Source organism: Ptychodera flava, chromosome 17 (assembly GCF_041260155.1).
Source record: "Ptychodera flava strain L36383 chromosome 17, AS_Pfla_20210202, whole genome shotgun sequence".
NCBI lineage: Eukaryota > Metazoa > Hemichordata > Enteropneusta > Ptychoderidae > Ptychodera > Ptychodera flava.
Genome location: NC_091944.1, coordinates 36,513,836 through 36,541,311, shown reverse-complemented (window position 1 = coordinate 36,541,311; position 27,476 = coordinate 36,513,836). Strand labels below are relative to the sequence as shown.

Here is a 27,476-nt window from a genome sequence, read left to right as displayed (position 1 = left end):
GTTCTGAAATCACAGCAGAAGAGTTGTAAATGAACATCAGTGAACTTCTTTTACTACAATTTTACTGCAATAGATTGTAGGTATGTCAGTGCCACACTTGAGCAGTCATAATATGACATTTCAATTAAGTACACCATATGGAGCCTCTCTGCATTTGAGAATATTCCCTGCTAAAAAATTGCGAACTTCCCCAAAATATAGTTTCAAATTCCTTTGAAAAAAACCATGGCCCTCCCTCAAACATAGACATGGAAATTTGAGACCCACCTCCAATTCCCCCGGCCTCCCCCTGGTAATTATAAATGTCCAGTCCCTTAAAGCAATTACATGACAAGTAATGGGCCCTTCCATTATATTGTATGACTTTCCTGCAAACAGCTCGTAATCCCGTGGGAGTATATAATTTTTGAAATCCTAAATATTGGCAGATGCTATGATTGTTGTGACTTTCACCTTCATTTATTAAATGTCAATATTTAATGATTGGTTATATGAGAACACGTGACGGCAAATTTGAATAACCTCTGCAAAACCCCGTTTTGTGCCTTCCCCTGTGTACAAACGTTGCAGTGATTCCGATCGAGAGTATAGTGTCTTTCATTTCTTTATCTGTCCCAGCTTCCATTTGCTATAGACGATTACAGGTGTCAACCAGCCATCAATTACATCATGCGATTTAGGGACCGTCGATATATTCGTTAATCATTGATGAGGCTCATCGGAGGGCCAGAAGAAAGATTTACGAAACATTATGCATAATCCAATACTAATATTAAAAACGTACTCAGGCCTTTTAAATGATATGTATATATACAATGTAACTGTGCAACTCATTTTAGTGTATGACAGACAGGTAAAGGGTTTCTTCGGCTGGCGGGGGTAGGTTTTTTATGCAGACCTGAAAAAGAGGTGGACCTCCATCTCATGGAAGAAGAAAAACAAGGTAGTCTTCCTATTTCAATTTTAGAAGACAGAGTGATGATCCCAAAGTTAAAGATAACAATGTTACATCTGTTACGTAAGTTTCATGCATCCTGCAATATATATATATTCTTTGAAATCGTAAAAGACAGGGAACCAACGTATTTTCAGATCCCCCTTATGTCTAGACCAAAGTCTTCAAGTCCCAACCCCTACTACCCGCAGAATATTCAATGCCCTGAATTCCTCGATCCCTCCCCTCACCAGTATTTGTGAATACAGCCTAAGCTCTCTCAACATCACGAAAGCCCCTCATTTCCGTCTATGATTTCCCCCTGCAACAAACAATATCCTCAGTATTATGTGCCATCACATCTTTTGTCTTCTATTAAAATCGGCGATTCCTTTACGATTGCCTTTCCGAATCCCGCCTTCTGATACAACTTGGAGTATAAATTGCCAGCCCAACAACAAATTGATTTTGAATACTCTTAAACCCCCGCTGAGTTTGACGGGTGTCTGACTGCCACTGAATCTGGCGATAAAACCTTGCAGTGTAGTCGTTAAAAGGATGAAGTGAGTCACTTTCGATTTGTTCACAAAATATCACGTATCGTCGTGATTGTCGCTGTCAGGTCTGTGGTGGCGCAAAACAGCTGTAGGAATATCAATCATGTTTGATCGATGTATGCTTGACAACTTCGAACAGCATTTCGGACGACAATTGAAATAATCCCGTGCATAATCCGTGATTTTATGCAGTGAGCGGTACCAGGTGACACCATCACCAGAACAGTAATAACAACTTATCGAGGGTAGCACAGGCTTCACATCACTGTAGTACCTTTATGAGATCGTCTGCCTCATCTGTTGGACAAGACAAGACATACCGATTTGAACTCAAGGTACGTGTCATGTTTACGGCCAAGTATTCAAGTTCGATGTAAATTTCAGGCGTGGTTTGTGGTGTAGCGCAGCCTGTTAGCTGTGTCTCATACATGCATTCATAGACATAACGTAACTATGCAGTGTTATATTCGAATTTCGATATCATTATTACCTGAGATGCTGTCAGCCGATAAATGGGGAAGTGTTCTGCTGATGAGGATATGTGAACAGTTGAATGAATTTTCGATAACGGTTCGTATCAATAATTTGTCTTCTTCTTCCGCCTTCTGTAAAACGGGAAATAACCCGCAAGTTTGTATTTTAATACAAATTGTTTTAAAGTTTTTACATTTATAGCTCATATGAAGTTCTTGCCGTTTTATTTTTGCTTATTGAATGGCTATCATAAAAAATGAAGACAGAATTTTGAGAATCTTAAAAGTGTAGTTTGCTTATACTGTACATTATTTAAAGTCAAAAATATTTATGGCTTGACCACCGGCTTTAATTCATCTGTGACCTTGATGCTCTTCATCATCGCTTATACATTGTTCTTGTAGTACATCGTTGTAAGTTTTGAGGTATCTTACACTTTTTTTTACACTTTTCTATGGTCTTATGACCAGCTAGCAAAGTACCTTACATAGTATAATTTTTCAGTCTAGCGTAAACTCGTGCGTCATTCAAGTATTATTAGGGAGCCGTCATTATTTACGGCCTGGGGGGGTTGGAGGAATGTGAGGGGTCAGTCAAAAAATTGAAAACTTCAAGGGCATTGCTCTAATGTGGAGAGGAAGAAGGGGGTTACTCAATTTTTAGTGCGAAATAAATTGACACGCCTCAGATTGCACCGTTGCACACATCAATTTCTCAAAATTTTCGAGGGGGACACCCCCTCTCGTGCTCTCCGCTTTGGGGCGTTCTAACAATTTTACTAAGTACAAAAGCAAATGAAAAACACCTCTCAGATTGCACCAGACTGCACCATTGCACACATCAATATCTTAAAAATTTCCACGTAAGATAGGGGACATCCCCCTCTAAAACTTTCCCCCTCAGCCTCTTGCGTGTTCTTCCCCTCTGTACTTTCAAATTCTGCCCGGTCAGATATCCTAGTTAAAAACCCTGCCATGATACTCATCCAAATTAAACAATGCTATATTGTTGGATACTGGTCATAGCATGAGCTTTTATATCTGTATTTATTGTCACTTTGAATTTCAATTTGTTGGTTTCATCTTTTTCAACCATCATGAGATAACCGATGATAATCTAGCAGGGTACATTAGGATTTGAAAGGTCTTTACCATTGCTGTATTTTTGTAATTTTACAAATACATGTACTGGTATTTAACTTTTCTAAGGGGGGTTCAGTCAACATTTCTGAGTTAGAGAGGGGATACTCAAATTCACCATGGTTGGCAGGGAGAGTTTACTCAAATTTCGGAGTTTTCGATGCCCCTGGCCGTAAATAATGACGGTTCCCTTACAGAGCTGGAAACAAGAAGTTTCTTCTGAATAGAAAGCAAGGTTTCCGTTGTGACGAGAAATGTCTCCAGCTCCCTGCTCATTAAAAATGTTGAGTTCATGCAGAATGGCCTATTCTGTTAAATGACAACCAGAAAGAAGGTGCCACTGACTTCTTTGTAAAAAATTCTCTTTTATATTCGACATCGAGAAAAAAGATGCAAGCAAGGCATAATGAAAAATAAATGGATTGTCAAGTACCTTGGCTGCTCATCGACAGTTTCATCATCATTGAATAGCAATACTTTAGTCTTTACATATGTCTTTTCAGTACATTTTATATTGTTGACCTTATCTAATATGGAAATACATACTATTGATAGAAAAGACGTTGTCGTTCCGGGATACCATCCACTCATGAAAATCGTCACAAACATTTAAAACCCTGTGAAGAACAAACATCTCTATTTGTGGCAAGTATACCCCAATCTCGATCAACATCAGTGAATAATGTTACTTGTCGAGTACTTTCGGACAGTTACTTCTATGAAATATGGTGAACCGAGCACAGTATTAATATTGCAGCTTGAACAAACGGTATTTTAATGGCAAACAAGGCAGACAACAGCATCCTTACAAGGAATGCCAGTAATTGCGGGATTGCTTATAATTCATATTAGAGACAGGTTTATGGGATATTCGCATCCGATGACGTCAACTGAATGGCAAGAAATCGAAAGCGGCTTAACTCAAAGCAACATAAAATCAATAAAATAAACCGTTCAACCTGCGAAGTGTGGCATTTACAGGTAGCGAAAAACCTCAAAGCATTATCATCGTTGCTCAAAAAGAATGGCTTAGTTACCTAACACTTACATCGTAATTCTGTCTCTGTGGCTACTTGTTTTCGGTTTGCAGACCGATCACCCCTTTACATATATTAGCCCACTTGTCGCTTGGTTTTTCTTTTTGCGTATGTGGTTGTTACTGGCTGGGGTGGGTTTTGAAATTGCGGGCCCACAGATTAGGGGCAAAAACCTTTGTATGACCACCGCAATAAGGTGTATATTGAGACTTTTGCATACAACCTTATACCACACCTTCAACAAAACAGGATTTAAAATCGACTTGTCCATAAGTGAACAACAGGCTTTTACCTAAACTGCCTGTTTACAGCTGCTAAACTGTGTATGCTTTGAATTTCTAACATTTGTAAAGGAATTCGGAGTGAAATCCAGGTTGAGTGTTGGCTCAATTCTAACATCTTCGCCATTTGTGTATTGAAAACACACTGAGATCAGGCCAACAGCAGCAACAGCAATCTAATATTCACTATATATACTTACTTTGTGCAGACTAGTCACATTGCTGTAGACTCTGCCATGGCGGACTTAAAAGCCAAGTGCTCAGTGTATAGAACTTAGGACCCTGGGTCTGAATAATTTTTATTTGATTCGGTTTGTATAAATAACTGCACACTATCCTGCGAATATCCTCAGTTTATGTGTTAGTGCATATCTACATTTCCATAGCACCAGTATGTGCTTGGAGATTGTATTTAGCGTTCCTGAAGGTCACCGTCCACATTATTTCATACACAAAAGGAGTGCACAATATGCATCTGCCGCTATTCTGCCATATGATCTTGGTATGCAAGCGTGAGATAACTTTACACGTTCTTTCTTCGAATGGCTAGGATTGTAGACATGTTTGATATTTAAGGATTCATGACATAAAAAAAATCCGGGGGCATAGTATTACCGAGGGCGTTCTTGGCCCACGTCCAAGACAAATGTACATATATCAGCAACCGATATGGTCTCATCATACCACCTGTCAGACATGGAATTTTTTTTTGTCATTAATATTAAAAAAAACAATGCCCTTTCGTTTGGTAACACAGGTGTAACTTATTTCCCTAGTTTCCTTGAAAATATTTTGTATGACTGTCGAAAATATCTGTTGGCAAAATTACAAAATTGCTATGTCCTAGCTAAAAAGGGATAAATCTTCTCATTATTCAAAGTGGGAAGTCAGAAAGACATTATCATCGAAACAAATGCTGCCAGAATTTTGAAATATGGACCAATAGTTCTGTGCTTCAGTTCAACAAGTGACCTCTGTGTGTACAGATCAAGGTGAATTGTGGGTAACAACACTTACTGTGAGTTCCTGCTTTTGTTAGGGGGGAACTGTTTGAACAGTTCCTTGGTTTGCTTTGATGCATGGTTTCGAAACTTTTAGGCCTAAAAACAAGCACTGGCCGGGAGAGGGTTATCACATCACACGATATAGCAACCTTCAAAGTTAATAATTGAGGTGCGTAAGCTTATGTGTAACTGTAAGACATGTCAAAAAATGTATTATTAGAAATAATAAATGTGAAAAAAATATGCAATAAATAAGTAAATTAATGATTATGAATATTGTTGATAAAAATGTAATATTTCTGTCATTGTTGTATACTTACAAAAGTATCTAATTGCACTGGAATTCTTGAACGATGATCAGCATTTATATCAAATTCATGCAGTTGTAGTATAGACCCTCAGAAATTGGGTCTGCAGTAATAGTTGTGGCATATTTCACAGTAATGCGTGGTCCACAGTATTGCCTCGGCAATCTCTCTAAAAAGTAAATAATAGGAAAGGGCCAATAAGCATCACAGCAGTACACAGGCCTTCAAGTAACTCACGTTTCTTCACTGCTGATTCTTGATTCCCTGTTTTTAAACGTTGGAATGGGGGTCAGTCGGTCTGTTTTTAGCTCACATTTGGTTTACCAATGTGAGGTTATGAGCTGAATCAGTTCATTTGCATCTGATTTGCATGTCTGTATATTTGTGGGTATGTGCGGATGTATGTCCGTCACACACAAAGGCTCCCATACCGCCAAAGCTACCATCTCAGTATTTGGTGTACAGGTAGATGTAGGGGTTGAGATGTGAATTTGTTCAAATGAACACATCAGTGTCAAAAATGTGCAAATGAGGTAAGAAAAAGTGAAATCCTGCAAATGTACAGGAGGCATGCCATTGAGAAACAGGCAAACTCCACTGATCTTGACTCATTTCCTGTCATTGTTTATGAACTGTTACATATTAACTGACCAGCTGCAACCATAGACAGTAGATGGGGAAGGCCGTTTATACTAAACTAAGAGGGGCTTGTTTCTGATATGCATGTTGCATAAGTTGACCTCCAGTACCTAAAGTTAGACCTTAATTACTTTTGTCATTCTTGTTTTTCTGGTTTAAATATTTCTTGTCGTTTTTCTAGTTGTACTGTGCAGAAATCATTGTCATAACATCAACGTAGAATTTTCCTCCACTGAACAGATAGAAACAACATTTATTGTTGATCATTGGTAACCCATACTGGAATATACCAATTCTGATCAAATTTGAGCGACATCGTATAATTGCGGTATTTGTTTTTAAGAGGGTTTGTTGCTTGACCTATCGACCTGCCCTACTGGGGCTTCGCCATCTCTGCCATTTGTGAACGGAAAAATGGACACACTGAGGTCAGGCCAACAGCAACCCTATTCACGCTAAACAGAAGGTTTGATTTTCAAAAAAACTGTCATCTGCATTGGTCACATGGTTTGGTAAACTCAATCGCTGACTACACACTGTCGCTGACTCAATGCGTTGGTGCAGCCAGCGAGGGATTATTATCATTTGTATTTTTTTCTCTATTTTCCGCATCGGGTCTTATCGACTTCTCTATTTTAGGGAAGATAATGCTAATGAAGTAGAAATTGACGGTGGAATTTCCTGTAATTAATTGCGATAATACAGATTGGGTGTAAAACAAATTGATCTCGTGAAGAATAAACAATGGCAAGTTTAGCTGTACATTCATAACTCACGCCACAACCAAATGAACTCCACGGATCTTCAATCAAGTAGTATGTTCAAAGTCAAGGTTATATTTATGGGCAGTTATTGAAGGCCTACACCAATTGACGGAACGGAACAGAAAGGAATGGCCACACAATATGGATATTTGTTTCTCATTTTTTTTTCTCCCTAGGAGCATACGTGATATAATGACTTATCTCCAAGTTGGTTTTTCTTTTCCCAATACATCCAATACATCCAGTAACTTAATTAAAAATAAAAATGAAATTAACAACTGTCTTTATTACCTGAAGTGTGGGCTACTCTGACTCTGGAGGAAGTTGGAAAAGTAAAACCCTCGCCAGCTATCGACAAGGTCAATTACCTTCCGTATTCGCATGGTTGTCATTAAACAGGCACTACATATAAAGGGGCAAAGTCTCTTGACATTACTCTGGTTATTGTTTAACTTGACGAGTTGTTCTGAAATACGCTGAATCATGGCTTGTTACAGTGTTACTAGATTCGATCACGCATATCATGGTACTGACCAAAAATTATGTCATTGAAGTATTTCCAGGCAGTACATTTTCAAAACAAGTGCGAGCGTAGGCTTTAGCAGTTCAACACAAGAATTGTTTTACACACAAGAAATCATCATATACTATATGTTCAAAAATCTGCCACTTTTTCCTGTAAGACTTACAACAAACACTGAGTAGTAATCTCCACGAGGGAAGGAGGGAGGAGTCGGTGTATCTCTGAATTAAGGCTCATACTTGCATAAAATGCATCGTACACTGTACATGCCATGAATCGCATCACTCAGTTGCAGTTTTCGGCGCGCCCTTTGGGTCCGTAACTCTAACATATCAACGATCAGTTTTCAGCGCGCCCTTCCGGCGCATAATTTTAATATAATCAGAGATATACATGTACACCACAGATATTTGCAATTTGAAAGTCTTTTTTTACAAAGCGTACTAATCACCATGAAATCTGCAGTTCATATACAGAACATGACAGAACCTGATTTTTTACCGTTTTCTCTATGAGAACTCAAAATGAGAAAGCAAAATGCGCTAAGAAACAGTCCCCCAGACACTGTGCACACCAGATTTGGCTACAGCTTATAAAAAGCTCTCTAGGGCTTCTAAGGAGATGCAATTAGGCCGAAGCAAAAATCCCACTTATCTTTGCTCATATCCATTGTTTTGGTAAAGGCTTGATTGTACTTTGATAATATTACTGGTAATGATAGTTTCCTTTAGAAGTTTTCTGAACCTGTCATTAAGGCTGCGCTCACAAATAACGATGGGTGAGGGGTGGGGGCTGGAGGAATCGCGATTGAAATCTAATTTTTTTGCATATCCCCCTCAATACCCGAAAAAAATTTCAAATGCCCCCTATATGATCAAAATTTTTCAAGTCCCCCCCCTAAACTATCACAAGCCCGCACATTTGTAAAGGATGAACGAGCAGAGAAAAAATAAACACGTATTGCGCCGTACCATCACTCGCAGGTGTTCAACACTACCTGTTATTAGCAGTATGTAAAGTAATATTCCTAAGGCAAGTTCTTAAGTTGATTCATTTTAAACGCATTGGTAAAATTTTTGGATTTATCGGTCTAAGCCAACTTGAGTTAATCCAACTCTGGCCAGGTTAATTGCTCGTGCCGAAGAGCACACAAAATGACTATCATGAGAGAGTAGGCAAATTGTGAATTGTGGCTAATTGCCATAATTGTAAAAAAATCTGAGCACAGTGACCTAAAAAAAAAATGTTTCAAGAGTACACGAAATAAATTGAATTAGATGCTACTCAAAATTGACAATACTGGAAGGTTAAAATATTCCATCAGATAGATGTTTAATCTCTGAAATTTTGGGTTTAATAATGGCAAGTTTAGTCACATATTTTTTCATTTGGTCTTTACTATTCAAAGTTTTACTTTTGTATTATTTTATGAAAAGAATGTGAAAATTTAGAAAATCAAGCATGTTGACCCCATCTGTTTTCTTTAATATTTGATTATTCTCATATGCCAGAATTCAAAAATTCCCGATAATTTTTCAAGTCTCCTTGTCTTGTCCTTGTCTTGTCTGTGTCTCTGGCCTGATCTTGTGTACAAGTATGTTTTACTATATGAGCGTCATTTGACCCAAACTCTTCTTCAACTACCAAGTACATCAGGGTCAGAGCTATCTCTGTCACGGCTCAGGTATGACAGTGACAGTGACACTGCTGTAGCAGGGCGGTACCTGATTGTGACACTGCCCGTAGGGAGTTGCTGTATTAACTTTGATAATTTTGGCAATATTTTTTCAGTTTATACAACTGTGTTCTTGTTCTACTCCCTACAGCATGTTGAATTGTCCAGTATTCAGCTTGCTATCACGGCCTGTGTATGTGTACCATGCATTTGTATCACTGACAACTGACTGTCAGTCTGGACTCTAATCAAATTTTCACCTATACATATTTATACAGGCTTTGTCGTGTGTTTGAACATGGTGTAGGGAGACAGCAAGAAACTGTAGTTGATAAACTACATAGAAAAAATCATCGACATTTGCAGTTTCTGCCCTGTTACTAGGCTCAAGTTTGGTTTTTTTACAACAAATCACACATGATTAGATTTTTTCGAGATAAAAGTTATGAAATGTGGCAATATGGTTCTACATTTTTAAAATTATTACTAACATTACAACAATTGGATGGCACAAAAAATGGTATTCATTTTTCATTGAATAATACCTACAAGAACTTGGAATTTGAAAATGTAACACAAAAAAGGGAACCAAAAAAATTTTCAAGTCCCCTCCTACAGGTAGAGCAAAATTTTCAAGTCCCCCCTCTACTACCCTCCAAAATTTTCGAATCCCTCCTGAATTCCTCCAGCCCCAAACCATTTTTTTTGTGAACGCAGCCTAAAAAGGTAACAGGGAAAACCAAAATTCATACTTCAAACCTTGGAAGCTAGTACAAGAACATCGATTAAATGACGATTTCAGAGAACTGAAATAGTGCATTTTCATTGAAAGTAAACGTATATACCTAAATTATAATGAAAACACGCAGTTAAAGTTACTTCTCCTTTATGAGAGGTGGGTATAATTTATAACAATACAACTTCTTTTTTTTTGTTCTGTAATATCAACCACAGTGTCTTGTACTTTCTGAACCTTTTCACTCCCATTTTCCTCTTTAGATGTCCACCATGATGGTGATGAGGTAGGCTAAGCTTGCTGAAATGGTCTGCACATGTATCAGCGGAATTTACCGTCTAGACCAAATTCATGCATTTTGCAATTAATTTACCTTGAATGATACTTACTATTTGATCTATATGTCAATTTCATACATATGTATTCTATATTGACAAACTGAGGTGTGGGCATTTCCCATAAGGCCGACCCTTCTCAGGATTTCGATCGCTCACAGCCAGCTCTAGTCGACAAAGTCATCAAACAATACATACACTGTGATGTTTTTTCATAATATACACGTTGAGGAAGTTGTATGAGCGAGAAGTCCAATAGTACTGGATGGCACATTGTGATTGGAATATCTTTTTCATAGTGGACCTTCCAATTTTGACGGAATGCATGAATATAATATGGATTCCCATAAACGTATCATCCCTCTTCATGAAGCACATTATTTATGAAAGCAAGTTTCGAGCTGATACATTCTTTGTGAAAACACATTCTGCAGAAAAATTGTTGTGTTCTTTGTGGGTAGCAAAATCAAATTCACGGCAATGCTAATCGTAGACAAAATCTGCAGAAGGTCCACGAGATCATAGCTTTCAAAGATGAATGCTGCAACGCAAGATAACTTGAATCTGGAACTGGCAGTGATATTTTCTAAACATTGACTTTTCAGTCAATTTTTCAAGTGCAAGGACATTCTAAAGTTTACGTCATTACACAAAAAGTTCGTCATTATTGAGGTAGCCTGTCACACACAAGTCCCCTCTTCCTTGCTCGTTGAAAGATGCATTTTCTTGATCGTTTCACACTTGATGTAATTGATCCACACATTATAAGTGACCAAAACGCGCGAGCTTCAATCTTCGGATTTCAATGGTAACATTACGAAAAGTATATCGCGTAACATAACTGAGATATCTCCGAGGAAAGTGTCAAGTGCGGTACGCAGAAGGGCACGTGCATTACTATAACACTCCGCTGTGACTGAGGCCATCTCGAAGCAATCTTCCGTTCTCGTTTAACTCTGGTTCGATCGAGATCGTGACGACACGCAGCAATATTTCGACCAATGAGCGTCGTGAAATGAGAGAATGAAACGCAAAGAGTAACCAATCAGAGGAAGTTATCGTAGGTACAATGTGGAACATGACAACAAAGAGAACCTCAGAAAAAAGCGTCAAATTGCATATGTACACTCGGATGTAACTTCCTCATACGCTCTCTCTATCGCTTCAATAATTTCTTATTTTTCGAAATGTTGGGTCTGTTGACGATCTCCGTGATCGCGAGTTCTTTTATGGCCAAGGATGATGAAGGTAGACAAGTATGGTGTTGACAAGGACATGGATAGGTATGTACATTCCATCCTTATTTTATCTTACTTGGGACCACGTTAACTACATTTCCATTAACCATGCTATGGACTCAGCGAGGCTGCAGCTGTCAATACCGTAGGTTCTTATTTTACGATAAGTTCATATTTGAAGTGTTGCTGCTTGCTCTCCAACTTTAGGGTTTACACAATTTTTATTTCGAATGTCAATAAACGACATTTTCATGACAGACACTAGTGTAGTTTTTTATATTTTAGACAGTCATGTGATGAAGCTGACAGTTATATGAGTCAAGAGGTGTAGCATTCTGATTCAGGTCTTTCGTTGACATCCTATGAAACGTTCATACGGAAAGTCACACGCCTGGAAAGAGTCACATATAGGTCTCATACTTACTCAAAGTATGTAAATGTTGGGCGTGAGGGCTTTAAATTAAGTTTTCACCAGCTCATTCTTGAGACATGAACAACTTATTTTCCTTCTGCAATTAAACACCTAGGTGGTGGCCATTTTGACTTCAAGTTCAAGTGTTAGTAACCCGGGTTAGTAATAATTGTCGGTTTTCTTTCTTCTGGTGCCAGGCCGCCACGACGCCCCCGCCGTGGTAGTACGTGCACCTTGGTAGCATGCTGCCCTCCCCGAGGCCATTCAAATCTGCGAATGGCCATAAGGGAAAGGTGGTAACGACGCCTGGATGTGTCATCACCCCTGGATTTCGGTCAAACCTTCGTCTCCGTGTCATTTCTTTGACTTAATGACAATAAAACTTCTGTATGATTTTGTGTTCTGTATAAATATTAGTTCATGCTGCTCCTTCATACTGATCTCGTAGGGAAAACAGTTAAAAGTCTGGTTTTTTGTCACGCTTTGTATATAAATTTAAGATTTTACCACGATGACTAAACTTTGTAAAAAAGACTTTCGATTTGCTAACATCAAGACATTTCTGATATACTGATACATCTTTACCTGATACTGTAAAGTTAGGCACCGAAGGGCTTTTCAGGCTTTTTGAAAATTGCAACTGAATAATGTAATTCTGTGGCTGGTGCAGTGCATTTTATGCCAGTATGGGCTGGTATCTTGAATAAAAAACACTGCCCCTATTGAGCATTTCCAAAACATGATGACGCCATATCATAAAAATCAGGTGAACACTTTAAGCCACTGCCCCCGAGCTGAACAAACTGACCAGTCCCTAAATACGACCCCGGACACTAAATTGTGTGAGCTAAAGAAGGTTGATATTGCTGTGGCAACCTGTTTTGGGGGAAGTGATTTCAAAGCAACAGTACCTTCTGCTACGATATGAAAAATGTCATCTATACATATCTTCTAGTTTTTCTCTTTACCCATCACGTCCGCCACGAAAACTCCCTATTAGTCCTCTCCACATTACAAAAGCCCCCGAATTCTTTCTATAATGTCTCCCTGTTCCCTACGATCTCCGCATTATCATTTCCAATCACATATTTTGATTCCTGATCGGCAATTTCCTATTGACATCCAAATCCTGCTTCCTTCAGCCTCTAGCCTTTTTTCGGCTCGCTGATAAGTAAAAACTGCCAACCCCAAACTAAAAACCGCTTTATTGTCTTTTTTTGTCTGCCTCTCAATCTCTTTAGAAAAATACATTTGTTCCATGGAGAATTCGTCGAGGGGAGGGATTGGGTGACTTTCGATTTGTTCACAAATCATGACGGATCCTTATGATCGTGGTGATATCAGGTCATGAATCAGTTGACATAGTAATCGATAAACTGTGTAAACAGTTTGTTTGCGGACAAACAGTGGTGGCAATATCAATCATGTTTGATATATTTGCAGTTGACAACTCAGGATAGCATTGCAGACGACAACCAATGAAATTCTGACATACAGCTTTAGACATGTTAGAGGGCTTCACCCAGTGAGCGGCACAAGGTACCACGGTAACCAGTGCAACAGTTACTGTAGAACATTGTCGATGGTAGCACACGCTTCACACCGCTCAGTATTACTTTTCTTAGATTGCCTTTTGTTAGCACCCCTGCTTCCGACGAAAGAAGACACTCCAAATTGAATTCAAGGTAATGTAAATTTCGATGAATTCATGTTTTACGGGCGTGTATTGGAGTTCAATATTAATTATAGGAGTGGCTTGTGATCTGGCGCAACCCGATGGAGGTGTGTACAATATTAACGTTCACAGTGTTACTCCTGATCTACGGTAGCCGGTAGAGAACTGTTCGCCTCATGAGATATAGATTGTGAACAATTTGATTTCGTTTCGCCGAGGGTACGTGTAAATAATCTATATTGTTGTGTCACGAGACAAAATAAGTTTGTGTTTGGATATTCATAATGATGATGGTAAAAAAATAAAATTTTTATATTGACTGTATAACGCACTGAACTCTTGAACTTTTTAGTATTGAATAGAACTGCATTTTTAGCATACTAAGAGTGTATGTGACTTGTGTTCTACCTTACGTATAATATTAATGGCCGAGTGCAAAAGGAGCGTATCACATTTGTAAAAGCATAGGAGATACGCCCCTCTTGCACCGGGTCACCGAATTATGGCTTTATTTTCTGGGTCGATCAATATATGTGCCGATATGTGATCACAGTCTTCTCCATTATGGCTTAGATTGTTTCTGACACCAAAATTTTTATTGATTTTTTAGCTGTGTGACAACAGTTAATGGAAACAGGCATCTTGAAAATTTTTATGCATAATCGTAGAGCTACAGAGGGAGATTGAATTATATCAAGATGTTTGTTCTGAACAAATGGCATGTCGTCTATCATAAAGCCAGATGTCTGGCGGGAGACGTCTTGTAGTAATAATAATAATAATAATAATAATAATAATAATAATAATAATAATAATAATAATAAAGTAGAATGTAATGCGTATGATCTCTGATAAACAGAACTCGAAGCACAGAAATGACAAATAACTCATATGTGGGAGGAAATTTAGAATAATAGACACTGGAGACTAGGCATATGAAGATGATTGAGACTGTTGTTTCAAGATATTCAATATATACGTTTTGAGAGAAAGGCGGAAGGAAAGAGTACATTTGGAATGATGAGAATATCAAAAGAAGATTATTGCATAATGTTGGGCCAATGTAAGAGACAGATCTTTGCCAACAGTATTTGCAAAACTCTTGGAAAACTGAGAAGTGTAAATCTAAAGAAGAGTTTGTCTTCTCGAATTATATTGATGAAGAAGCTTACAGAAATACTGCGGTCCTGTGCTCACAACTGGATTGAAGCATACAGATGCAATTGTATAGTGAATGCGAGAACTAAAATGCAACCAGTAAAGTTTTTGCAAGAGGGGTTTGACATGATCGTGCCTTTTAGCACCACAGACGAGACCGTGACGAGCGGCAGCATTCTTATGTCTTTGCAATTTGTCTACAGCTGTTTAGGGAAACCAGCGAGGAGACAGTTACAATAGTCTAAGCGAGACAAAACACATGAGGAGACGAGGATTTTACTGATTAATTCTAAGTTTTGATTGGTTCTTGTCAGAGCATGCCTGTGCCATGGCTGTAAAATGTTAAAATTACAATACTGTACCGTGTTGGGTCAGTGACCCATCGGTTTGAGCTGTTTGAGTAGTTTTCGTTGTCCCACTGTGAGTATAACGATGGCGTCGATGCAGTACATCGCCGGTTCAGGTGATTAATCTCACTGAGTAGATAGTGTTTCTTTCGTGAAGCCTCTGTCGGTCTTCTGTCATCAAGGCTGACTTTATGACAAATTAATAGGTGCGCATAACTGACCGGTCGCGAAACATTTTTGTAATCCGTGTCATCAGGCACACACGCCGACATGAGAGTTACAGTTCTGATTACAAATGCTGGTGGTGATTCCATCAACATCAAACTTACTAGTAAATAGCCGGTCATATACAAGCTTGGTGCACTTTCTCCGGCTTCTAGCTTGAGCATTCAATTGCTAAGATTTTTTTCACCGCTGGCATGGACCCGCTATTGAACTCTTTTCTATCCTATTTTTGAGAGGATTTATCATTTTGTGCTCTGCCATATGTTCCTGGTAATAACTTTAGAGAATCTTGAGGTTACCACATATATATATATGGATAAGCTTATATTTCGCTGTATTTTTGTGTTTATCTTATTTTGAAGTCAAAGAATACCATGACATTTATTATAATACTACATGATCTACTTGGTGTAAAATATAAAATGTACGTGTTTGTACGTACTATTATTCATGAAATAAACGAGAATCTTCAGTCTCATTTTGTATCACATGTACCAAATATTTAGAGGGGTCACTATTAAACATACGGTGCACATTCAATCGTATCGTAGCTATGCAATTTAAACAATTCCTGAATGTGTTTGGATGGTATATCCAAGCTTTATTTAAAACACGATTGGAACTAATTTGGGATAACTGGATCTTCATATTTTTTTAAATTTATCAAAACTTTTAGGTGTCCTATAGCTGGATGTTGCAATATTACAAATAACTCATAAAAACAAGTGTGTAACGTAAAAAGAAAAGTGAATGAGGTTACATTTGCAGACTAAACCGACATTACTTCACCATCCAATTATCCCAAATTAGTTCCAATCCTGTTTTAATGAATATCTTCATTTTATATGGCATTTGACGGGAGGGGATTATTGCGACCACAAACATTTTTAAATAATGGATGGTGCTCATGGTAAAAAGAACGATTTACGATTCACGATCAAACATTAACGTCATTTATTAGCAAAGTTACGTTCTAGTCAATCACCGAAAACTTTTATATTCGTAAAATGGTATCACTTTTGCTTTTTGTTTAGCATTTGCTTTTTCAACAAAATGTGAAAGAAAAGGACAATGTGGCTGTGCAGATAACACATGAGTACGTGGCCATCGTGTGTTGTTCATTCAAGTAAATGGCATCATGCTTGTTTCTTTTATGATCATGATGCCTATGTGCAGAAAATACTGTAATTTTTCGTGAGGGCGCATTCACGAGAGCGGCACCCGTTTATATTCAGCCTGTTAAAACATGTTGGCATGGTTCAAATCAGCGTGCAGTGATACTTCTATACATGTCCTTCTGCCTGATTTCGTAAACCTCCAAGTATGAGTTCGTAATGTTGTGTTATGACACTAATTGCCAAGTTAATGATTCTTAGTGCACTCTCCCAAAGTTTGTATTCGTAGCAACACCGCAACGTAGGTTAGTGCGAATACCTTTTGTTGCAAATGCCTTTTTGACCAAAAAATTAAATACAGACTTTGGACGGGATAAACTAAGACATATGCATTATTCCCCAGATATGAAATTTACAGACTCTGTGATGGCTTTTTTGGTACATCGTTAGTAGGAATTTCGGAAACGATTTCTGAAATGTGCTAAAATTCATTCCTTCATCCAAGGCTTGTTATGCTGATATTTTCTTTAGATAATTTGTATCTACTTTACTCGGTTTCACTATTTAATACTGGCCGGTTTACAAGGAAACTAGACAGTACATAGTTAAGCCAGACAGTATACAGCTAAAGCGGGCAGTTTTAAACAGAAGAATATCATTTAGTAATCATAAAATCGTCGGCTGGAAAAAAGTGATTGTCAGAACAATGGCACATCACAAGGAGTGCTATAACGAAGTGGCACGTGACCTTGTGAGAACAACCGCAAATAGTGCTATAAAGGAGTAGTACATCTTCAAAGAATGTCAAAGAGAGCGTAAATGACTAAATAACTACAAGTTGTATAATATTTTCAGTATTACAGATGGCAAAATTACTCAGGAAAACCAGCTATATCCCGATATCTCTATGTAACATTCCAATATCTGTTGTACATATTTGTTGTATATATTTGCTATTCTAGCTGCCCTTATCTGCTCGAAGTACGCCTTATGTGTTTGAACAAATATGTTACTCAGACGGCGAAAACATTGTTCTGTAAATGATAAAGTACAGTTTTATGCCGATTGCAATGACGTCTGTGAGTTTTCCAATCACCAACGACAATGTTATGTTCAATGACGTTGAGACATAGGTGTATCTGCTAGCAGAGGTGCTTCAAATATATTTGTGTCAAACAACACCATGTCTCTGGGGTAGTTATCTGGTATTGTATTTGTGACTGTAAGACAGGAGTTGAAAACTCAATAACCGATTTTTGTCATGTTATTTCGGTGGAATTGCTACAATAATTTTTATCATAATTTTGGAGGAGACAGTTGAGCGCACTCAAGTATTTGTTCAGTCATGTTAGCAATGTTTAATACCTTTTTGACCATGTCAATAATATAGTTTCTCTTATTAAAGCACTACTTCTTTGGGCAATATTTACGAAACAAACTACAATTAATAATACCAAAACAGACAACTGTGAAAAATGAAACGGAATCGACAAGCAGTAATTCAGGTCTAAGTAATTGTGCATGTTACTATCATTTCATTACTCTATTTCTCTCTTTTCATTGCAGATTTGATTCAACAAAAGCGTGAGCATGGATGATCTCAATCTGGTTAGGGACGATCGACAAAATACAAATTCTCCATTTGCAAAGCTCGTAAATGCAGCCGTTTGGTTGTTCTTACCTGTTGCTGTTGGTATGTGGTTCCACATGACCTTTAGAATATGATGTGAAATCAGAACTTTCTTCAAAAATGGAATAAGAAAAGAAAGATAATTCAAAATTGTGTTTCTTTTGGATATTTTGATCCCGTTCCCGCCAACTATCAAGGGTTGACTCAATTTTGTAATCGTGTTTAGATAAATTCTAAGTGCCAGTGTTAAGAATTACCGTAAGAAGAATACCTTCATATAATGCGACGTTATTTGGATTGAAGAATTTCTTACATTTGTACTTTCTCCATTATTATCGCATGACATTCGTCGTACAATAATTCAGAATATTGGTATAGTGCTGAAGATGATCGTAACAACGGCGTGAAAAAGTGATGTTCTATATTACCTTTTGGTCATTGGTCACGTGTTATGTGTGTTCATGTCAATTTTTGTCCCGATATCATCTGACATGGTCTCCAAATGGCCCGTTTCTTACGATTTTTCGTACGTCCGTCCCACGACGACTAAAAGAAAGTAAGTCGTAAAGACGTAAGCCCCCCCCCGGACGCCTCAAAGCGAAGTAAAAAATCTAAATAGTACAAAATCTAAATCATGCTATGCGCAACTGGTTGACTATATGCTCTTTTTCTAGGTTGGTACGATACCAGGATACGGAAAGCGAAGGAAACAAGTGAAACGTATCGTAAACTTGAGGAACGGATTGATGCTGTCCAGAGTTTTTCAATTGAAAGCCATCAAAAACTGGAGGAACACGTTTCTGGTGTAGAAACACGTTTCAATGACTATCTCGACGATAAACAAAGAAATAGTGAGAAATTTGCAAATGAACATCATCGTGAGATTTTGGATTTGAAGAAACATCATGACGCTTATGCCAATTATCTAAAGAAACGTCGGGATTATGAACAAGAACTGTTAGTGGAAGAAGAGAAGAAGCTACAAGGTACTCTCGAGGATGTATGGGAAGTTGAACGTAAGATGCGTAAGAGGCAGGATATTTACTGCAGTACATTTAAAAGCAAAGATGAAAGAAAACAAATAGAGAGAGAGCTTCTTGTCTTTGCACTTGAACGACCTTACGATAAGGAATATTCTTTCCATGACAGTATGCAAAAAATGTTAGATGAAGAACGAGGGGACACACATTGTGGTAAAAATTACTATGAAAATGGCTGTAGTATGTGGGAATGGTTAAATGGAATAAAAGCTCAGGCCCACATCGAAAAGCATAAACGTATTTACAACAAAATGTGTGAATGGGAAAAGAAAAATAAGTATTGATGAGGAGATTCAGTTTTTAAATAAGTAGCAAGCAGTATGAAGTTTCCAGTGACTGGTAAACCTAATGTCTTTGACAACTTTGTTGTCAGAGAGCTCAAGAAATACTGATGAGCAAACTTAGTGTACATACTCATGAACTTTCAATTCACAAGCTTCCATTTAATTTCATGCATATTTTGTACTTGTGAGTTTATAGTCAATGTTTTCTCTATAAACCTTAGTTATCTTAAAGTTCCGATAACTGTGAATTTTGTGCATTATTTTCATGATTTTATCTTCAAACTAAAGTTGGTTCGTGTAAATGTGCTAACTGAAGGACATGTATTGTATAGAAGTATCACTGCACACACATTTGGACCATGCCTACACGTTTTAACAGGCTGAATAACAAACGGGTGCCGCTCTCGTGAAATTGCGCCCTCACGGAAAATTACAGTATTTCCTCCACGTAAGCATCGTGATCATAAAAGAAACAAGCATGATGCCATTTACTTGAATAAACAACACACGATGGCCTACTTTTTGTTGTTGTTAGCTTTATTTTCTCTGTCACATATTGTTTTTGAAAATGTTGGGAAATCTAAAATGATGTTAAACCTTTACATGCCCCTTTCGACCCTTATGACAGTGTTACATACTTTTTCAGTATTTAATGGGTCTTATTCAAAGGAAACTCTCGGAAAACTGAGGATATTTGCAGATCGGTATACTACTCATTCGCCGCTATTGGGGCTTTAAGGTCCCTATGCATAGCTGTTAACGTTCTTGTCATGCAATACTTTTCATTGTTCATGAGATTAATTGGTGCCAACTTTTGCACTCATCGACTTGAGAGATTTTTTTTGAAGTAGTGTAACAACAATAGCAATACATTAAATTTCCCATGTAACTTTCCTTTAGCCAATTTGGTAATAGCATTCATCGTGTCATAATGCTGGGTACTCAAGGTCAGAGTCTAGTAAAGTATTTTCTTACACAGTATGATAATTTACTTTATCGATTGACTGAAATTTTAGCCTTTCATGTATTATGTGCTTTCCAACACACCTCAATCATCTCAGTAATATGGGACGCCCTCTTTTCATTCCCTGTAGAATAACCTGATACATATCAATGTTTGTCAATAGTCCTAGTCTGATACAATATTACTCACCATCAACACAGTACACGGTGATAATCAGTGACATGTTTCAAATAAGAAGTCTTATAAATTTTATTTATGTCGGGTACATGTTCTCGTGAAAATTTCGGATATACCTGCCAATAATAGGATATGGGTATTTTAAGAAATGTCGTAATATACACCATGCATTGATGAAAACTCGTAGCATATTTGACATTTGAAATCTTATCATTCAACAAGAACCTGTTCTGGTGTGTTTTTTATAGTACTTCTCGCGTTTTCAAATGATAACAAAGGACAGTTATCAAGAATACTTGTTACAAAAGATTTTGTGTACACTTACGCAGCTTTTCCAACAGGACATTTTCACTTTCTGTTAGCTTTTATACGTTTCTTGATAATATTCTCATCATACTTTTATGTTAAGTTCATTTAAAGTTTTCCACTTGTAATTTTTCATAGCTATATTATTCAAAGTATTTCGAATTTTATCACACAACAACAAATCAAGTAATGTCGTGCAATAATTTGAATATTTGTTTTTCAAATCTTAAAGTTTGAGTAACAAAGTTTCATGGAATAACAGTAATCGGGAATTAGTTCCTCCCCACTATGAACCTAATGTTGAGGGCTTTTTGACTCAAAGACTAGAAATTATTGGTTGATCTATTTTGAAACCGAATTTCGTATCGCCAACATACCAGTTTTGCTTCGTTACACCGATACTTGTTAATACTTCTTAACGATTATATCCTTTTCACAGTATCAGTTTACAGTGAATAAAGCGTGTTGTTATCATTGCCTCAATTTAACTTTGTCCCTCTGCTGCATAGCCACCTTTTTAAAGAATATCTGACGCTCCGTCAGAGAGAGAGAGAGAGAGAGAGAGAGAGAGAGAGAGAGAGAGAGAGAGAGAGAGAGAGAGAGAGAGAGAGAGAGAGAGAGAGAGAGAGCTTTGTAGAGTAGGTGGTGAGTAATATAAATCTAACAGCACGATAGCTCAGAAAACGTTAAAGTGCAAGTTAAGGGAGCCGTCATTATTTACGGTAGTGGGGGGTTGTTGGAGAAAGGGGGGGGGGCTCACTCAAAAAATTGAAAGCTACAAGGGGGTTAATGATACACAAACAGCAGAAAAGAATGAAAAAAACCCAATAAATTATACCAGATGAGAAATGAATGTGCTCACGTGTTTTACAACAGGTTCATTAATAGTAGTACGCTTCACAGAACAATCAGATATCTGTTATATCATTTTATGTAGCAGGTTTTATCAACTCCGCACAGTGCTCTCTGAGTTTAATCACTAATTACAAAACTTTACTTAACATGCCAATGAGCTGTTAATTAACTTGACACTGTTGTTATCCTTTAAATCCACATTACGTAATTATCTGTATGCTAAGTTCATGGACGAGGGCTCTGATTTGGATTGATTGTGTCTTGTTGGACCTTTGTTACATTGTAGTTTCGAATATTTATTTATAATCTGTTTATTTCTCGAAATGTCCCCAATTCAATACTTTTTCCATGTATGCTTTCTCTTTGTATGAAAATGGACTAATTTTAGAGGGCTGTGATGGAAATTACAATTCATTTTGTAAATCAGACTACCCTCGTTAAATAAAGTATAATAATAATAATAGTAACAATAATAATAATAATAATAATAATGATAATAATAATAATAACACTGCTCAATGTTTCATGGGACAATTAGATATTCATCAGATCAACATTTGCAACACGTTTCATTAAATGTAGTGCTGTAATTTTAGAGTAATATCACAAATTACAAAGTTCATTAAATATGCAAATGAGCCCTTAATAAGTTAATTTACTTGACACTGTTCATTGTTTTATATCACAATTAAATATTTATCAGATCAATATCTGTAGCACGTTTCACCTTAAATGTTTCATCATAGACTGTAACTTTCTTACTGTAACTTAAATGTCACCGTCACAGTCCTGATTCACTTATAACATATCTCTCAGTCATATTTTTAAAGTCTGCATAAGAGTTATATTAACAAAATGATCAAAGTCAAGAAATTAAACTTGATCTTCCTCTTGTCACGCCCCCTACCTGATATATGGATTGTCTATCACAAATTAGTGATACCCAAATCAAAACTGAGCCGTCGCATAACGTTACATGACAGGTATTGGCTCGTCTTATATGATAATTTCTTGCAAACATCTCGTTAATCCACTGAACTATACGGTTTTTGAAAGCCTTTATATTTGCAAATGTTAATAGATGTACTTTAATGATTGTCTACATGTGGATCACGTTACGACAAATTTTAATATCTTGTGAAAATCGCCTTTTATCCCCCCCCCCCTGTATAAAACGTTGCAATGATCCCGGTCGAAATGTGTACCCCCCATTGACAACATAATGAACTCGAGAAAAGAGTCTCTGATTTTTTTTATCTGTCCTCGTTTTCATCTACTTTAAACGCTTGAAGGTGTCAACTTGTTAGTAATTACACCATGCGATTTAGGAATCGTCCATATATTCGTTAATCATTGATGAGACCCATGGTTAGTGGAAGGACAGGTAGAAAGGTTTACGAATCATAATGTATAATCCATTACTAATGTCAGAAAATCTATTGCAAAACAGACTTTCAAATGGCAAACATCCAGATATTTCTGATACATACCTTATATGATAAAGTTAGGCATCCGAAGGGCGCGACGGAATTCGTGGCTGGTACAACGCATTTTATGAGAGTATGGGCCAGTATTTTACAACGAAAAGAGACGCGGACACCCCGCCCCCACCCTCACCCCCACTGAGCATTTTCAAAACACGGTGACCCCTATATCACCGAAAATAAGGACAGGGTACCTATGAAAAAAAAATACATGTTTCCTCCTAGTAATTGTCGAGGGGAGGAATAGAGTTACTTTCGGTTTGTTCACAAGTCATCACGGATCCTTATGATTGTTGCGATATCAGGTCATAAATCAGTTGACATAGTAATCGATAAACTGTGAAGTAAAGACAGACTGAGTAGTTTGTTTTTGCGCAAACACTGGTGACATTATGTTTCATCGATTTTTAGTTGACAACTCCAGCTAGCATTGCAGACGACGACCAATGAAATTCTGTAGTGGGTTTTATCTCTCGAACGGTACAAGGTGACATAACAACCAGAACAACAGTTACTGTAGTACATTGTCGGCGGGAGCACACATTTTACACCACAGCATTACCTTTATAGACTGCCTGCGTAATTTGTTGGCATCCCCTCTTCTGTCGACAGAAGACACTCTAAATTGAAGTGGAGGTAATGTGAGTCAAACTTTTACGGGTATGTATGTATTCGAGTTGAATATAAATTTCAGGAGTGGTGTGAGATCCAGGACTACCACAGGGGCTCATAAGTGCCTATTTAAGTCAATGTTACAGCGTTTTTCTTTCTTTTTCAATGTTACAAATAAAGCTGAAGAGCACAACATTTGTGTAGCTGTCTTATGTGTAGCTTGTATTGGCATGTATAGTGCGCCCTCAATGGGGAATGTGATCATATGTAAATACGACCTTTAGTTCCGTGACCTCTAGCCAATTCCTCTGGCCATACCTTCTGGCCACGTGTACAGACGTCGCTGTGTTTACTGTATATATTAGTACAGTAAGCATAGCGAGGGCAGGGCAGGAAGTAGGCATGGCTAGAGCCGGGCCTAGAGGTCACGGAACTAAAGGTCACATTTACGAGGACGCACTATACATGCCAATACACGCCACAGTTACGAGTGGAGTGATACGTACCGGCCGCCGCGTACTATGCATACCCCTTCTTATATGCATAGTACGCGGCGGCCGGTACGTATCACTCCACTCGTAACTGTGATACACGCTACACAAAAGACAGCTACACAAGTGTTGTGCTCTTCAGCTGGATTATTTGTAACATTGAAAAAGAAAGAAAAACGCTGTAATATTGACTTAAATAGGCACTTATGAGGCCCTGTGGGACTACCCTAGGCCCTGGACAACCCGATTGGTGTGTGTATAGTATTATCAGGCATAACATTAACAGTGACACCCTTTTATGAATACCTTGATCTATGATATCTGGAAGATACTGTTCACCTCATTAGATATAGATTGTGAACGATTTGATGTAAGGATACGTGTAAACAATTTATATTATCAGTGGTGTCGTATTCTGCAAGGTGCGAGATAACCTTACGTTTGTGCCTGGATATTTACTATGATGGGGGTAAAATTTTTTGAAGCTTTTGTATTTATGATATATCGTACATGAAATCTTGACCTTAAAGTTTGAAGTATTGCCAGATGGTTACAGAAGGCAGGCATTCTTAGCATATTAAGAGAGTATTTGACTTGTAATCTTCCTTATCTCAAGATAAAATATATATGGCTCGACGAGCTGGGTCGATCAATATGTGTGCCAATATGTGATCACATTGTTTTCCATTATGAATTGGCCTATTTCCGCAGTGCATTGCCATTAAAGGGCGGTGGTCGGAACGGCGCTCAAAGGTCGCTAGGGACCCATACGACCGATATAAACACTGAATCCAAGCTATGTTGGCGATTGATGAAAGTTAAAAAATGTTGGTCTTATGGTACATCGTAAAATTTAAATGTTGCTGCTATTTTGACATGATGCATCTATATATATAGTGCATGAAATACAATGTTTGTAAACAAGAAAGTTGCACATGCGCCGTTCCGACGGCCAACGCCCTTTAAATAATTGTTACTTACTCCAAAGATTTATTTATATTGTAACTTAAATATTTAATGGAAGAACAGGCATCTGAACAACTCTTTACCTGAGTACGCAAGGGAAATTGCGTTATTTGAAGTTTTTATCCATAAAGTCAAAATAACAATAAGTACATCGTATTGAGCCGAGAACCGAATAAATGGAGTTTGTATTGGTCTGACTGGCAAAGCGTAAAGAGTAAACCTACAAGGCGTCATTTAAGTGTTATTTCAGAGGAAGAGATTGATGAAATGATATGAAGATGTTTGTTCTGAACATTGGCATGTCTTCTATTATGATGCCAGATGTCTCTTGCCCTGGTCTTTCTACGCATAGAAATGTTGTACTTTTCAGAATGGCGTTTCTGCTGAGAGATCATCAAAATAAGGTGCTGTAATCACCATGATTGAAGGAATCACAAATGATCATGAATTTTGTGTTAAAAAATCTAACTTATTTTGAGGGAAATTATTATTTTGTGCTCTTCTATATGTTCTCGGTAATAACTTTAAGGGAATCAAGAGGTTACTTTACATGCATGTAAATATGTGGATATTTTTCGGCGTATTTTAATGTGTGCTTTTCTTATTTTCAAGTCGAAGCATACCATACCGTTTATCATATAGGTGCATGATTTACTTGATATGAAACGTGTGCCCGTTTGTAAGTACATGAATTCATGGAATGAACGAAATAATTTTTAGGGTTCACACTAAAAAACACGGTACACTAAAATCGAAATTATTCGCCTCCCTCGAAGTCAACATTGAACAGTCCCTGATTCTATTGTATCGTAGCCACGCTATAAAAAAAATCCACAGTGAGTTTGGACCGTAGCCAAGCTTTATTTTTTGAATATTTACATTTTTGTGGCTCTTGACGGAAGAGGATTGTCACGACCTCAAACAGTCAGAATAGTTTTAAACCATTGATGGTCCTCGCTTCATTGGCAACAAGAACGAGTCAAAATTCGGGATCAAACATTCGCGTCATTAGTTAAGTCACGTTCTAGTCGACCACCGTGAACTTGAGTATATTCAACTTATAATTGTATCGCTGATCTTAGAGTGTACATGTACATAAAATCAAAGGGAACAGGGAGCTCACACTGGTTTGCCAAACAAGCAAGGTTTGTTAATATTGTTGATACTGCTGGTTTGTTTTTTGTTTTTTGCATTTGCTTTTTCGACAAAATATGAAAGAAAAGGACAAAGTTGCTGTGCAGTTTTACACAAGAGTGTGTGTCAAGTCGAAATAGGCACCGATTTCTTCAAGCGTATGGCCATATCCAGTACTTTCATGTATCTTCCTATCGTGGCACAGATTGTGTTTGAAAGGTCAAATGAAAGTTCCCATACTGGTTCTGACAGCTCAGCTAACGACAGCAGCCCTTGTAATCTCTACTGCTATTTGGATGGGATCGAGTGACTTTGGATACAATCATGAATTATAAACTTTCATAACGGTTGCGTTGAGGGTCATCACCCAAATGACATGGCAGACGTTGGAGACTGAGAGGCCTCAGTTTGCGTTTTACGGAAACAGTGTAGGAGTGATGTCATTTTAACCGACTTCATATTTGATAATGCCCGTTGATATGGCCGACAGTAACGAACAAAGAGGCACATGCAGATCCATTCAATTTTAGCAGGTGCAACAATAGTCATGACATTAACAGCTGCAGTCATGTCTGTGGGATTGTACATTTGATACCTCCACATTACCTTCCTAAGGTTCTGCATTGCTTTTCCGTACGATCATGAAATCGTGGTGGCCCAGTAAAACCAATCAGAGTATTCTGCAATAAAGTCGTTTGTAGATGTAGGAAATTTAGTAGAGATTTGATGAGGTGCCGGTGATATAGGACAGCAGTAAGCGGACGAGAACGAGGTACAGTTTGCGATAATACTCTATTGCCCTGCCGTCTTTGATAAAGGTAAGGCCTGGCAGGCCTCGAAGTTTTACCCTTATACTTCGAGGAACATTCTTTATAAACCTCTAAGTATGAGTTCGCAGTGTTATGGTTTAAGAGGAATTGCCAAGTTTTCGTTCGTTAATTTACTCTCCCAAAGTTT

The 27,476-nt window shown here is 37.7% G+C and overlaps 1 protein-coding gene across 5 annotated transcripts in view; it reads left to right on the top strand.

The window, feature by feature from the left end:
- The first annotated feature begins 1,704 nt into the window (after nucleotides 1–1,704).
- LOC139116202 (microtubule-associated protein 9-like) overlaps nucleotides 1,705–27,476 on the top strand; it is a 28,452-nt gene continuing 2,680 nt past the window's right edge. Inside the window, exons 1-3 of one of the 5 annotated variants that reach the window (XR_011548260.1) lie at nucleotides 1,741–1,826; nucleotides 18,143–18,269; nucleotides 18,881–21,460. The gene's annotated coding sequence lies outside the window, so the exon portion shown is untranslated. Of the gene's footprint in view, nucleotides 1,827–18,142; nucleotides 18,270–18,880; nucleotides 21,461–23,728; nucleotides 23,977–27,476 lie in introns of those variants that run through there. The other 4 variants (XM_070678761.1, XM_070678759.1, XM_070678760.1 and 1 more) reach the window with 4 other exon arrangements.